At 33.8% G+C, this 15,000-nt stretch overlaps 1 long non-coding RNA gene across 1 annotated transcript in view; it reads right to left on the minus strand.

Annotated features, from left to right (window-relative positions):
- Positions 1-15,000, minus strand: part of LOC137648544 (uncharacterized) — a 508,483-nt gene that overhangs the window by 15,093 nt on the left and 478,390 nt on the right. Inside the window, exon 2 of the long non-coding RNA XR_011045650.1 lies at positions 9,055-9,174. This is a non-coding gene — a long non-coding RNA (uncharacterized lncRNA). The remainder of the gene's footprint in view (positions 1-9,054; positions 9,175-15,000) is intronic.

Genomic DNA, 15,000 nt, shown 5'->3' on the forward strand with positions numbered 1-15,000 from the left:
ATAAATGGAGAAATGGGGGATCGAGTTGGTCATTCTTGGTCATCCTAATGCTCAAGTTGGGTGCAGACTTCGAAATTGGATGGGTTGCGTATATTGACTATAAGTACACACACACACACACACACACACATATATATATATATATATATATACATACATATATATATACACAGTATATGTACACATACATATACAGTATATGTACACATGCATACATACATACATTCTAAGCTACAATTTCGCACGTAAGCTACCCACTTTAAAAATATTTATTTCAAAATATACAAATACAGATCGAATATATGAAAACTACCAAAATTTCACATTAATTACCCACAAGGAGTAAGTGATACAAAAAGCTGTTAAAATGCTAGACGATCAACAAAACTTAATGAATTTAAAAAAAAGAAATGGAAAAAAATAGTAAACACAAAAATGGCTAACCTAGAAGTAGGTGGTTAAGAACTATCCTGATAAAGGTAAGGCAGAAAAAACTTGGGAGAAGAAACGAATAGACTAAGGAACATGTGTCGTCAATGGGCAGTTTAAATTTATTGTTTCCTACTTTTAATGGTTTCTTTACATATCTTAATAGTTTCATGTTTTTTTTTTAGTATCACTCACTTCTTTCGTTCATTTTATTATAAATTCTGAATTATTACATTAATGTTTACTTGAGAATTTGGGAATCGCCAAATGTAATTATAAATTTTAATGTTTTATATAATGAAATAATGGCGAAAACGTATAGACGAGAAATATGGATGCAAGAAACTAATTGAATATTTTATACCATTAAAACATACATCGATAAAAGGCAATAGACAAATAACTAAATATTTCACGGGATGTAGATAAACAAATAAATTTTAAATAAATAAACTCATGATAGTATATAAAAACACATAAATAACCACACTGATTATATTTCTCTTGTACAAAATAACTCAAATTCACCGCCATTCAGTCATCTTATAAAAAAAAAAAAAATACATATAGACAAAAACATAAACAAATTACATTAATCCGTTTTTTCTGTTTTATCGCAAAAGCGAAATAGTTGACGGTAAATCACTGCGATGCCAGGTACATTAACAATCAAACACGGTAATAAGGCAAAATGAAATGTTGAACTTACTGGCATGAGTCTCTTTTTATAGTTTATTTATGTAAGATGTATTTTTGATATTGTTACTGTTCTTAAAATATTTCCTATTAATTGTTCATTACTTCTCTTGTAGTTTATTTATTTCTTTATTTCTTTTCCTAACTGGGCAATTTTTTCCCCGTTGGAGCCCTTAGGCTTATAGCATCCTACTTTTTCTTCTTGGGGTGTAGCTTAACTAATAATAATAATAATAATAATAATAATAATAATAATAATTATTATTTGCTAAGCTACAACCCTAATTGGAAAAGCAGGATGCTATAAGCCCAAGGGCCCAACATGGAGAATAGCCCAGTAAGGAAAGGAAAGAAGGAAAAAGTAAATATTTCAAGAACAGCAACATTTAAATAAATATCTCCTATATAAACAATAAAAACTTTAACAAAACAAGAGGAAGCGAAATTAGATAGAGAAGTGTGCTCGAGTGTACCCTCAAGAAAGAGAACTATAACCCAAGACAGTGGAAGACCATGGTACAGAGGCTATGACACTACCCAAGACTGGAAAACAATGGTTTGATTTTGGGGGTCCTTCTCCTAGAAGAAAAACGATGATGAAAATATGGCATGGTGTTAGTGCTGGGGAGGCTATTCAGTGCCATGGTGCAACTGGAAAACATTAGTGTTGCGTCTCTTGAACATCAAGAGGGAATAAGAAAATCTTAAACTGAGGAAAAAAAAAAGACATTTGGAGAAGACCCTTAAATATTACCTACATTGATACACAGGTTAAGTCAATAACACAAGCCACCAAACCCCCCCCCCCCCCACAAGGCATCCATTAACTACAAGTGAAAGTTACTCAGTTAATTACGAAAATGTTAATCACAAACCTGTTTGAAAGTCTCTCAAATAAATCGTTATTAGTTAATGAGTCTGCTGGTGATAGACGTTGGGTCTATAACTTTAACAGAAAATGTATCGAGTCTAAATATTTGTGGTTACTGATTTTTTAGCTTTATAGAAATGCCAATGGCAATCACACATGCAGATACTACGAGTCAAGCACACATACATATAATATATATGTATTTACTTTATGTGTATATATATATATATATATATATATATATATATATATATATATATATATATATATATATATTTAAATTTATATATATATATATATATATATATATATATATATATATATATATATATATATATATATATATATATATATATATATACATATATATATGCATATAGACATTCTCTCTCTCTCTCTCTCTCTCTCTCTCTCTCTCTCTCTCTCTCTCTCTCTCTCTCTCTCTCTCTCTCTCTCTCTCTTTCATTATATATATATATATATATATATATATATATGTATATATATATATATATATATATATATATATATATATATATATATATATATATATATATATATATATATATGCGTATTTGAAAAATATAGCGTTTCTAAAAAAAAAACTTTCCAAACAGAAAATACATATCAACACTTGGTAAATAAAAAATCAAGTTCCCTTGCTATAATGATGAAAACTCTTTTCCTGTTACCACTTAACGTTTCCAACAGAACAAACTGCTTCACAATATAAATTTTCTACCTACTAGGAAATGTTTCATGAGCAATATGTAACAGTGCAGATTATGTGAGTGCAATTCAAGCATTTTCTTCGTACTCCCCAGTTTAGCGATCTGCTGGAAGGTGATCTGAAACTTGCTCAAGCTGGATTGTTTTTTGTAGTGTCTGCAACATCACCATCCTTGTGAACTAAGGATGGGGATTTGAGAGAGCCTATAGGTCTACTTGCTGAGTCATCAGCAGCCATTGCCTAGCCCTTCCTGGTCATAGTTTGGGTGGAGAGGGTGCTTGGGCACAGATCATATGTAAATATAATCAGTCTATACGAATTCTTACTTCCCCTTGACTTTGCTTTTTATGGGCGACTTTTAAACCTTAAAAATAAGTAAGCATAAAATAGGTCAAGATGCTGGACAGTAAGAAGGATAAAAAGGAAAAGGGATCGTTGGTCAAGACGAAAACCAAAAAGTGGATGACGCTACAGGCCGATGAGACTTTGCAAAGTCACTACAGTTCCCCACATGAGGTGTACTGACGGCACTAAACCCCCAAGGGAGTTTCATGACTGTGATGGTCCTGAAGCAAATTGAATTTAACAATATTTCACGAATTCTTCATCCACGTCCCTTTCCTTGAACACAAAACAAAAACAACTGAAAACACAATCAAAGTTTAAAGACTTTTATTAAAATTGTCGAGATGATTACTATTGAAATCAATTTACCGGAAGACTAATTTTTATCACTTTCCCCTCGCGAGCTGAAACTAATCCACATCCTCTGCTCCTATCAAAAAAAAAAAAAAAAAAAAAAAAAAAAAAAAAAAAAAAAAAAAAAAGAGACGAACTTTAATAAAACGATGTAAATAAAAATGACAAACGCAGCGCTAGATGGGTCCCGTGATTAATTAAAATACTAAAGTTTTATAATAAAGCCGATGGAGAAACAAGGGATTGAAAGAACGGGCTGTCGCTGTATCAAGTTATGACGGTAAAAAAGAATGATTGACTCTTTACGGGGGGAAAATCATATCATATAATGACCAGGAATAAATATATCCTTCTGCCAGAGAGAGAGAGAGAGAGAGAGAGAGAGAGAGAGAGAGAGAGAGAGAGAGAGGTAGCTGCATCTCACACCCTTTTATTCTTTATATATCAGAGAGAGAGAGAGAGAGAGAGAGAGAGAGAGAGAGAGAGAGAGAGAGAGAGAGAGAGAGAGAGAGAGAGGTAGCTGCATCTCACACCCTTTTATTCTTTATATATCAGAGAGAGAGAGAGAGAGAGAGAGAGAGACCTGTGCTTCCACCCAATCAAAAAAGGGGATAGCGAAAGAACTTTCAGGAGTAGAGGGGAGAAAAGGAAGAGAGCAAGTAGAGGAGGAGGAGGAGGAGGAGGAGGAGTGGGAGGGGGAGGGAAAGGAGGTGGTGGAGAATGAGGAGGAGGTGGATAGGGTCGTCTTTGGCAGTGACAAAAACCTCTTCACTGGTGTATTAAGGATCCATTGCCAAGAAAACAAAAGACGCAGCAGCTGCCCTTGTCATCTGCGACCATTACATGCTTCTTCGGCCACTCTCGTCCGATCTCTCTCTCTCTCTCTCTCTCTCTCTCTCTCTCTCTCCCCTGCCAGCTCCCCTCTTCCCTTCATCCTTGCAGCCCGTGGGAGGGGAAGAACCTTTAAACAGAACCCCTTTTTTTATTGTCTCGTGGTCTGAGGAAAGTACACCGCACATGGAGGTTTTACAAGACAGAGGGCACAGGTCTTTGGACACGAAGGCTCAAAGAACTTCTTGTATCACTGGTTTATTTGTGACTTTTCCAAAATTTCGTCATTATTGTACTATGCTATACCTTTGTGACGATAGCAGGAAAAATCTACCTTTATATAAATAACATTGTGACTAAATCATATTTTACATTACTCTTACTACTAGTGGACTTTTCAAACTATTAGCTAACAAAGTGCCCTCATTCTTCTTTTACCCGTCTTCCCAATGAAGAAAGAAAAAAAAAATATATGGTACATGATTCGAGACGCCACAGGCATCGTTTGTTATGATATTTCCAAGCGCGCAGTCATTAACAGCTAATAACCATATTATGGGCCTAACAATTGGATCTACCTCGACCATATTAAAAGGTTGGCTACCTCATTTGGAGCTAGTTAGCTCAAACACCCTTTAAAGGTTAATAACCTTCTGGCTATAGTCTGTCCAGAATGTCATGAAACATAGAGTAGGTTTCCGACGTTGCCGCTTTGCGCCAATTTCATTCATTAAATCTCACTTAAGGCGAAAAAACAGTGTAGATTTGGCATACACTATGCCACATCTCTCTCTGTCTCAGGTCAGGAAGGTTAAGTAGCTTATCACTTTGGTTCTGATACCCAAGCGTGACGGTTTAAGATGGAAGGCTCCCCACGACAGCAATTAAGTGCTCAGACGCAAGAAGTCATATTCAATGTCCACGAGTACTTCAAAAGGGAGAAAGAAGACAAAACTGTTATGCATGGCTTTGACAAGGCAGTACAACGTACAATGGATGCAACTAAGCAGTGCAGAAGTACGATATATCGCATTTGTAAGGAAGGAAAAGACAGCTTAGAAGAAAATGAAGCTCCCGTTTTTAACGTAAAGAAAAGGAAAAGACCACCAACTGTAACCAACATCGATGGATTTGATCAGTGCGTTTTACGAAGGACAGTTCTCGGTTATTATGTCAGAAAGGAAATTCCAACGCTGGATAGCATTCTACTTGAAGTCAAAGAAAATATTGGATTTAGTGGATGCAGAGAATCTTTACGTAAGATACTTGAAGAAATTGGATTTAAATACGGAAGAGTTAACGAGCGGAAATTTCTACTGAGGAGAAGTGATATTGCAAGTGCCAGGACCAAGTTCCTACGTGACATGAAAAATATTAGGGGTACAGGAAAAAAGTCTGTTATATTTCTGGATGAAACCTGGATTAATCAGAATTATACAGTCACCAAGTGTTGGATGGATGAAGGTTCGACAGGAGCAACTGAAATAAACCCACCAAGCGGGAAAGGGAATAAAATTATCATTTTGCATGCTGGATCTGAGCAAGGATTCTTGCCAAATGCACAGTTGGTATTCCAAGCAAAGAACGACAGTGACTATCACCACCAAATGAATCACATTGTATTCGAAAAATGGTTTCGAGAGCAGCTCATACCCAATATACCACAACAGTCCGTCATAATTATGGACAACGCATCATACCATTCAGTGCAAAGTGACAAACCTCCTACCATGGCAAGCACAAAGGGAGCGATCCAAGACTGGTTAAGAAATAAAGGTGAAAATCCCCCAGAATATCTGACGAAGTGTGAATTGCTTGAAATGGTGAAAGCAGTGAAACATGGAAATGCTCCAAAATATGTCATCGACAAAATAGATTTGGAAAAAGGTCACAGGGTCGTAAGGCTGCCACCTTATCACTGCCATTATAGTGCAATTGAACTCATTTGGGCGCAGATTAAAGACTATGTAGCCAAAAGGAATACATTTAAAATGGCAGATCTAACATCTTTGCTGCGAGTGGCACTGTCATGCGTGACAGCAGAAAATTGGAAAAATGCCGTTAATCATGTTGAAGACATCATTATAAAAGACACAGAGAATGATGTTGCTATGAATCAGTTTGTTGATTCATTTGTTATAGAAGTAACTTCATCTGATGAAGAATAGTATAGAACACATTAATGCTGAAAAACACTGGAGGATTATCTTGATTTAATTTAATGGAAACTTCTGTTTTATTTTGTTGTTTAGTTTTATCCTGTGACGGTAAACAACACATATTTTTGTAAACAATTTATTTTATGGGAAAAATATTTATCGATTTCACTGCATACATTTGTTTTACTCCTTGTTTCTATGTTAGAGGTTTCATCCTCCTATGAGAATTTACTTCCTGATAACCAAGACAATTTTATTTTTATACTAAAACAGTGCCTTATTTTAAAGAAAATGTCTATTAACTTTACCGTTTCATTATCCTAAAATCCGAGAAATTGTTTTAATTGAGAAAAGTATTATTTTATGAAATATTTGATGTTTGGCACATTCATCAATTCTACAACAAATATGGTAACAGAGAGAGAGAGAGAGAGAGAGAGAGAGAGAGAGAGAGAGACGATGCCAGGCTACAGATATCTTTAAGAATCTGACTACACATTTGATAATGGTCAAATATAAACTGATTCAATCAGAATTCAAATTATATAAAGAATAAAAGTTAAAGCTTTATGAGTAATAAAGCTCGAAAACATTTGGTACATTAAGATTCCAGTATTGTACTGAACTAGATTGATCGTAGGGTACAAAACGTTAAATTTTTATTTTCATCTGAGATGGATCTCTTCAAAGTTGTAGAAATACTATGATATGTATTAAGGACATTTACTTGTCTCCCGTACCTTATATGGTGCTTGAACTCTCCCTAAAAATTTTTTTTTACATGAATGTTTTTAAAATAAACAAAGTAATCAACTTTATGAGCTGTTTTCGAAACACAAGGTCAACTTAATCCACAACAACCATTCAGGTTTTGTGTGACTGGAAAGATCCAGATTATGGGATTAAAAATAAAATTTTACGACCGTATTAAAGGACCCAGAATGGAAGGATGCTGGGATTAGCTTGAGTCAGATTAAAAGTCTTGAGGAAGTTTGGCATCGTCGCAAACCTACTCGATGTTTCATGACATTCTAGACAGACTATAGTACAGTGGCAACGTGTTTCCCTAGTATTCGCAGATTAAAAAGGTTGATTACCCCATTTGGAGCTAGTTAGCTCAAACACCCTTTAATAGTTAATTACCTCCTGGCTAGTACAGTGGTAACGTGTTTACCTAGAATCCTAGAATCCGCATGGTGGCAGATCGATCCCAGCCCCTAACCGTGAGTTTAAGCTCTTTACTCGGGAGGCCACTACTGTGGTTGGGTGGGCTTGCCCGGCTGACATTCTCGTGAGCATGTATTCTGATGAAACTGGAACTGAAACCAGACACCTTTAACTTTTACCTCATTTGAAGCTCGTTTGATCAAACACCTTCATATGTTGAGTAACTCGATCTTCTCTGCTCAAATTGGTAGCTTAAACGGAAGTAAGTTTTGATGTTTCCAGTGGTTTTGTTATGGCAATGTTAGTCCCACTTGCATCTTTGCCTTAACGGCAACCTATATAGTTGATTTACAAAATCACTACCCTTAATCAGGATTTGAGATAAATTTTAAACATGGGAGTATTCAAAACCAAACTGCAGTTTCGTCCTCCTCCCAGAAAACAACCGTAGCAGTTTCTGAAAAATTTCTTTATAATATTCAAAGAAGCTTATCAATTGCACGTCGAATACCCCTACACACACTACATCATTCCCTATATCCTGCAACGAGGAATATCTTACCCTATATGCAATTTGGACATTTCTTCTCCAATTCCTCTTTCGTGTTATTTATCTTCAACGTTCTTAGTCACTCTTCATTTCCGGTCCTTAACACCAATTTACATTTTCATTTTTTATAACTTATATAATATCAATTCCGACCACATGAATATGCAACCTCATCAAAATGATCCACTCTAAAAGATATTCCACCTTCCGGAACGCTTAATTACATTCTTCTGTTATCATCAATTCCTTACACTGAAAAGAGAGTTACAATCTCTAAAAAACAGAAGAATATATTCTCTATGTTATTGTGGGTGACGAGCATTTGTCCATGAATTGTTTCTTCACGTACCGTTTTATGTTAGTAACGAGCATATGTGGATGGTTCTCATTTGACGAGTCAATAACATACATACATACACATTTCATCATCATCATCATCATCTCCTCCTACGCATATTGACGCAAAGGGCATCGGTTAGATTTCGCCAGTCGTCTCTATCTTCAGCTTTTCATTCAATACTTCTCCATTCATCATCTCCTACTTCACGCTTCATAGTCTCCAGCCATGTAGGTCAAGGTCTTTCCAACTCTTCTAGTACCTTGTAGTGACCAGCTGAACGTTTGATGAACTAATCTCGCTTGGGGAGAGTAAAGAGCATGCCCAAACCATCTTCATCTACCCCCTCATCATGATCTCATCCACATACGGCACCCGAGTAATCTCTCTTAAAGTTTCATTTCTAATCCTGCCCTACCATTTAACTCCTGATATCCTTCTGAAGGCTTTATTCTCAAATCTACTAGATCTATTGGAGATTGTTTCATTGTCATACCATGACTTAAACATGCACATTTAAATGAGTTAAAGATCAAAAGCTGATGAAATAACATTGAAATAACAGGAACCACAAAAATTCCTTACCTTCTTCGTCTTTTCCACTCATCCTTCCTTATGAAATACATTTGCCGGTTGCCAACGATTACTTCTCTTATATTTTTCGGTTTCATGTTGCTTTCACTATTGTCTTTATAATATTTTCACCTGCAAAAGAAATGAATAAAATCAGTATTGAAAGTTACATTTATTGGTTGTTATAAATAAAGGTACCATCAATAACAATAATAATAATAATAACAATAATAATAACAATAATAATAATAATAATAATAATACTTAATATCAGTGCAAATTCATATTAGAGTAAAGTAAACAGGAAATATGCAAATGAGTATACAGATGCAATAAGCAAAACGCCCAGTATACAAATAAAGTGCAAACCTGTATACAGGTAGATGAACATATTGTACAGTATAAAATTACATTGCAAACCTGTATACTGGCAATGGACACACCGTACATTATACAAATACCACAGACTCATACAAACTATACCCTGTAGTATGTAAAATTAAAAAGAAACGTATTAGGTGACCCACGTAAAAAGAAATAAACATAAAAAGGCCATCAAATAATAAATGGAGATACGCAGCACACCTATTATTATTATTATTATTATTATTATTATTATTATTATTATCATTGCTCTTATTATTACTAGGTAAACTACAAATCCAGTAGGGAAACCGGGATGCTACAAGCCCAAAGGCTCCAACATGGAAAATAGCCCAGTGAAGAAAAGAACTAAGGAAAGTGATAGAATAGTGTGCTTGAGTGTATCCTCAAGCAAGAGAATTCTAACCCAAGACAGTGGAAGACTGTCGTACAACCTAAAAAAAAAAAAATAATAGAAAACAATAAGGTGGCAATTCAAGTTAAGGTAGAGGAAGATGGCAAACGAGAACCGGGGATTAGGAAAATTCCTTTAGAGATAAGGATACGAAGGCAATTCAAGTAAAGGCGAGCTAGAAATAGCTAAGAAGAAAATGGCAACACAAGTAAATGCAATCAAGCAAGAGATAAGAAGAAGATGACAATCCAAGTAAAGGCAATCAAGAAATAGGTAAGAAGAAAATGGCAACACAAGTAAAGGCAATCAAGTAAGAGGTAAGAAGAATAAGAAGACAATCGAAGTAAAAGCAGGGCAAAGGGTGGAATGGCAATCAAGCAAGAAGGAGAAAAAGGTAATCCAAGTAAAGGCAAGGCACAAGGTGGAATGGCAATCAAGTATGAAGAAGGCAATCCAAGTAAAGGCAAGGAAAAGGGTGGAATTGCAATCAAGTAAGAGGTAAGAATACAAAGGAAATGAAAGTGTAGGCAAAAGGTAGAAAACCATTAAAGTAAGAGGTAAGAAAACAAACACAAAAAATTCAAAAAAAATGTAAAGGGTGGATAGACAATCAAGTAAGAGGTAAAAATAAGCAGGCAATACGAATAAAGGCAAAGTGTAGATAGGCAATCAAACAAAAAGTAATGATACATAGGCAATACAAATAAAGGCAATCAAGCAAGATATATAAATATGAAGGTATTTCAAATACAGGCAAAGGGTGTACAGGCAATCAATTAAGAGGCAAGAAGAAAAAGGTAATATAAGTACAGGCAATCAAATAACAGCTGAAGAAATGAATGCAATCCAAGTAAAGGCAATCAAGAAAAAGGTAAGACCAACCCAATACAAGAAAAAACAAGAGGAGAAAAGGCAATCAAGTAACAGGTAATGATGATATGGCAATTTGAATAAGAGTGAGAGGTAACGGGGACAATTATAAAATAGCTAAGATCGGTTAAACAATGTGATATGGCGATCACAGTAAGGGACATGTAATGGTGGATTAGAGCAACTGCCCCCCCCCCCACCCCCAAAAAAAATCAAAGGCAAAAGGGCAATCTGTATAAATTTTATTTACAATGGGAAAAAATATAAGAAGGATGGGAAAAGGATGTGTATATATATATATATATATATATATATATATATATATATATATATATATATATATATATATATATATGTTTGTGTGTGTTTGTGTGTGTGTAAGAGCATAAGTATTTGTGCTCCCGTGAAGGTGTACAAGACAAATTATCCAGCGAAAAAATGTGTGTATGTTATGAGAGAGAGAGAGAGAGAGAGAGAGAGAGAGAGAGAGAGAATGTTACATGTGACCATAATCATATTAGACTTCTCATAGGTAGGTCTCTTTCTTTAACCGAACGCTTCATTAAGAAAGCGCAAAAAAAAAAAAAAAAAAAAAAAAAAAAAAAAAAAAAAAAAAAAAAAAAAAAAAACCTTGGACCATCCCATGAGCAAATTGCCCCAACCATCATTTCTCAACTGCGCAGATTACCTGTCTGACACATGGCACGAAGACATCTTCTCGTTTCCCTCACACCTTCAAAAAGCCCATCTCACCTCCAATTAACCAAATGAGAAATGGCGACAGAGTTGTCAACGATATAGGTGGAGGAGTTTTAAGTTTTTAGGCATTTTCTTTTATTATCAGCAAGAGATGTTTTGACGACTAAGTGGGGGAGGGGTAGAATAGGTGGCCAATAAGGGGCTTATCTCGTGAAGGGTTTCCCTGGGTGAATTCGGTGTCTGTTTTGATGGTACAGGTGAGAAAGAGAGGAGACTCCGTGATATGATTTCAAGATTATAAAAAAAAAGTCTTATGAAATATTTTATCTTCATGATTACTTTCTAATTTTCAGTAAGGGCTGCTTTTCTGGCCCCATATTGCAGGAGAACCCTACTCTCTACAGGTCCCTTCGTAATTTATTTCATCAGGTGCATTCCAAGGCATTCAGCATTTCACACAGCATATTGTTCGTTTATTGTCAAATCCACATTATGGAAGCACTTAGAAAACAAGTTAATCTTCAGTTTCCTCTTGAAATCCTTAATATTTTGTGTCTTTTGCATGTCTAGTTGGAAGGTTATTGCATAGTGTTGGGGCCGCATATTTGAAAGCTCTAGTCCCTACATTAGACATATATCATAGTTTCAACAATTTGAAACCATCTGTAAATAATTCTCGTGTCAACACGAATTGTTGGCTGCAAAATATGTAGCAATTCTCTTAGATATTTTGGACGTCGGGTTTTGATAACTTAATGGGTTGGTGTACATGTTTTAATCTCAGTTCTTCCTTTAACAGGCAACAAAAGTAAACCAATTACTAAAGGAGTGATGAGAATGGCAATTTTGTCGTTGTTGATATGTGATTCTGGATAAAACTAGTAAAAAAAACTACTACTACTACTACTACGACGACGACGACGACGACGACGACGACTACTACTACTACTACTACTACTACTACTACTACTACTACTACAACTAATAATAATAATAATATTAAAACTCTATTGCAGAACAAAACATACAATAGTAAGATGATATTGGCAATAATGATTAAATCAATGAAAAATTTAATGTACTTATATTCGAGTATATCTTTTCACTTATCTCAAGTTGAATATTAGAAACAATAATAATAATAATAATAATAATAATAATAATAATAATAATAATAATGATGATGATGAAAATAAAAATAATAATAATAATAATAAAACAATAATAATAATAATAATAAACAAAGCACAAACAAAGAACTGAGCATTTGAAGCCGGAGAGCCGTCATAAACCTTGGAACCATTTACTACTACAACTATTCCTCTCCTTCATCCCCAAGAGAGAAGCTCACTCACATTCCCTGTCAAGTGATCGCATTAGTCTAATTTGTGGTTAAATAAACAAAATTAAATATCTTGTATGAGTAGGGGCTTCAACAGTCTTCAAAATAAGTCTTTTTCTTTCACTAGGTCTTGTGGGGTGGGGGGTAATGTGGGGGGTGGGGTGGGGTGGGGGGGAGGTAATATCTCTCACTCATCCGCCGCGCCTGTCACAAGGCGTAAATGTTTATTTTTCGCAGATGTACGACAGATACATGGGGAGTCATATTGCTTGGCAACGGATAGGGAGACTTCTTATGTTTTACGTGTGAGCAAATATTGCCACTTTTGGGAAAATCGAGTGATAATGAAGGATGGGTAGATGGAGGAAGAAGAGAATATAATGATAATAATAATAATGATAATAACAATAATAATACTAATTATAATATTAATATTAATAATAACAACAATAATAATAACAATAATAATGATAATAATAATAACAATAATAATAAATAACTAATAATAATAATAATAATAATAATAATAATAATAATTTCTGCTTAGCATTAATTTAAAATAAAGATTGCTTCAATTTAGTGAAAAATATCTAAAGAACATCGAAAAAATCTAAGGTTTCACTAATAATAATATTAATAGTAATAATAACAATAATAATTATTATTATTGTTATTATTATTATTATCATTAATGCTATATCAAATTACGTATTATGAGCAAGAACTTGAAGAGATACTATGACATTAATCATATTGAAAAAATTCATTATTATTATTATTATTATTATTATTATTATTATTATTATTATTATTATCATTAATTTCTTAGGAAATTATTTTACTCATACTTCTATTTGTTTTATATTATGGGAAAAAAGCAAAAGCAAATCACCATGAATTTTATGAGAGAGAGAGAGAGAGAGAGAGAGAGAGAGAGAGAGAGAGAGAGAGAGAGAGAGAGAGAGAGAGAGAGAGAGTAATTTTGTCTTTAATTCTGGTAAAACGTATAAGCACACTCAAATAAAAAGAAAACTGTCGACCTTGATATCTTGACCTTTCCTTCAAAGGTCAAATCTCTCTCTCTCTCTCTCTCTCTCTCTCTCTCTCTCTCTCTCCGCAAAAATGTACCGACCGACAGAAAATTATGGATATATCAACTTTTGTAGAAAGGAAGAAATCATTCTATTAAAAGGATAGAGAAAACATGTAATATTTTCTCAAATGTTCATGCCTTTTCTTTAATCTTTCAAAGGCAACGTTGATTCACTATCAAATATTTATATTTTTAAAATTTAGTATTGAAAACAATCCGGCTTAATATATATATATATATATATATATATACTGTATATATATGTATATGTATATATATAATATATACATATATATATATATACAGTATATACATATACATATATATATGTATATATATATATGTATATATATATATACATGCATCTATTTGTGTGTACATATATACATATACATAACATACATAAGCATATATATTTATATTGACATTCATATATCTCCTATATAATAAACAGCAAGTGTCTAGTTATATATATATATATATATATATATATATAAGTAAAGTCTGACGGGTCGCATACACTAGCATATATATATACATATATATTTATTTATATATATATACATATATATATATATACATATATATATATATATATATATATATAAACCGTAAAATATGGCCGTCAAGTAATTTAAATAAGACTTGATACACATCCAATTTAAAACAAAAAAATACAATCGGACGAGCCATAAACGGTAACACACTATGATATCATAAACTTGTCACAACAAAGAGGGGAAAATGAACAGCAAAAGGAGAATAATTTATTAATAAGCGAGAAAAGACAGGGAACGCGAGAGTTTATAAGGACGTGATTCGTGTGCTATAACCCGAGTTTATCCACCTTGAGCGCTGGGAAGTTCGGGCGAAGAAGTCGTCATATTTCTCGGTTCGAAGGAGAATTACCTTTTTCCTAAGGTTAAGCAATGGCAGGACTTGACCGAATTCGTGTAATGAAGGAAATGGTTAAATTGTTACAAGTTTCAGGGAATTTTTTCGACACTTTATGTGAGAGAGAGAGAGAGAGAGAGAGAGAGAGAGAGAGAATCACTTAAATAGTTCAATGATCCTGATGTATCATAAGGTGATATATATATATATATATATAATATATATATATATATATATATATATATATATATATATATATATATATATATATATATATATATA

This window comes from Palaemon carinicauda, chromosome 10 (assembly GCF_036898095.1).
Source record: "Palaemon carinicauda isolate YSFRI2023 chromosome 10, ASM3689809v2, whole genome shotgun sequence".
Lineage (NCBI taxonomy): Eukaryota > Metazoa > Arthropoda > Malacostraca > Decapoda > Palaemonidae > Palaemon > Palaemon carinicauda.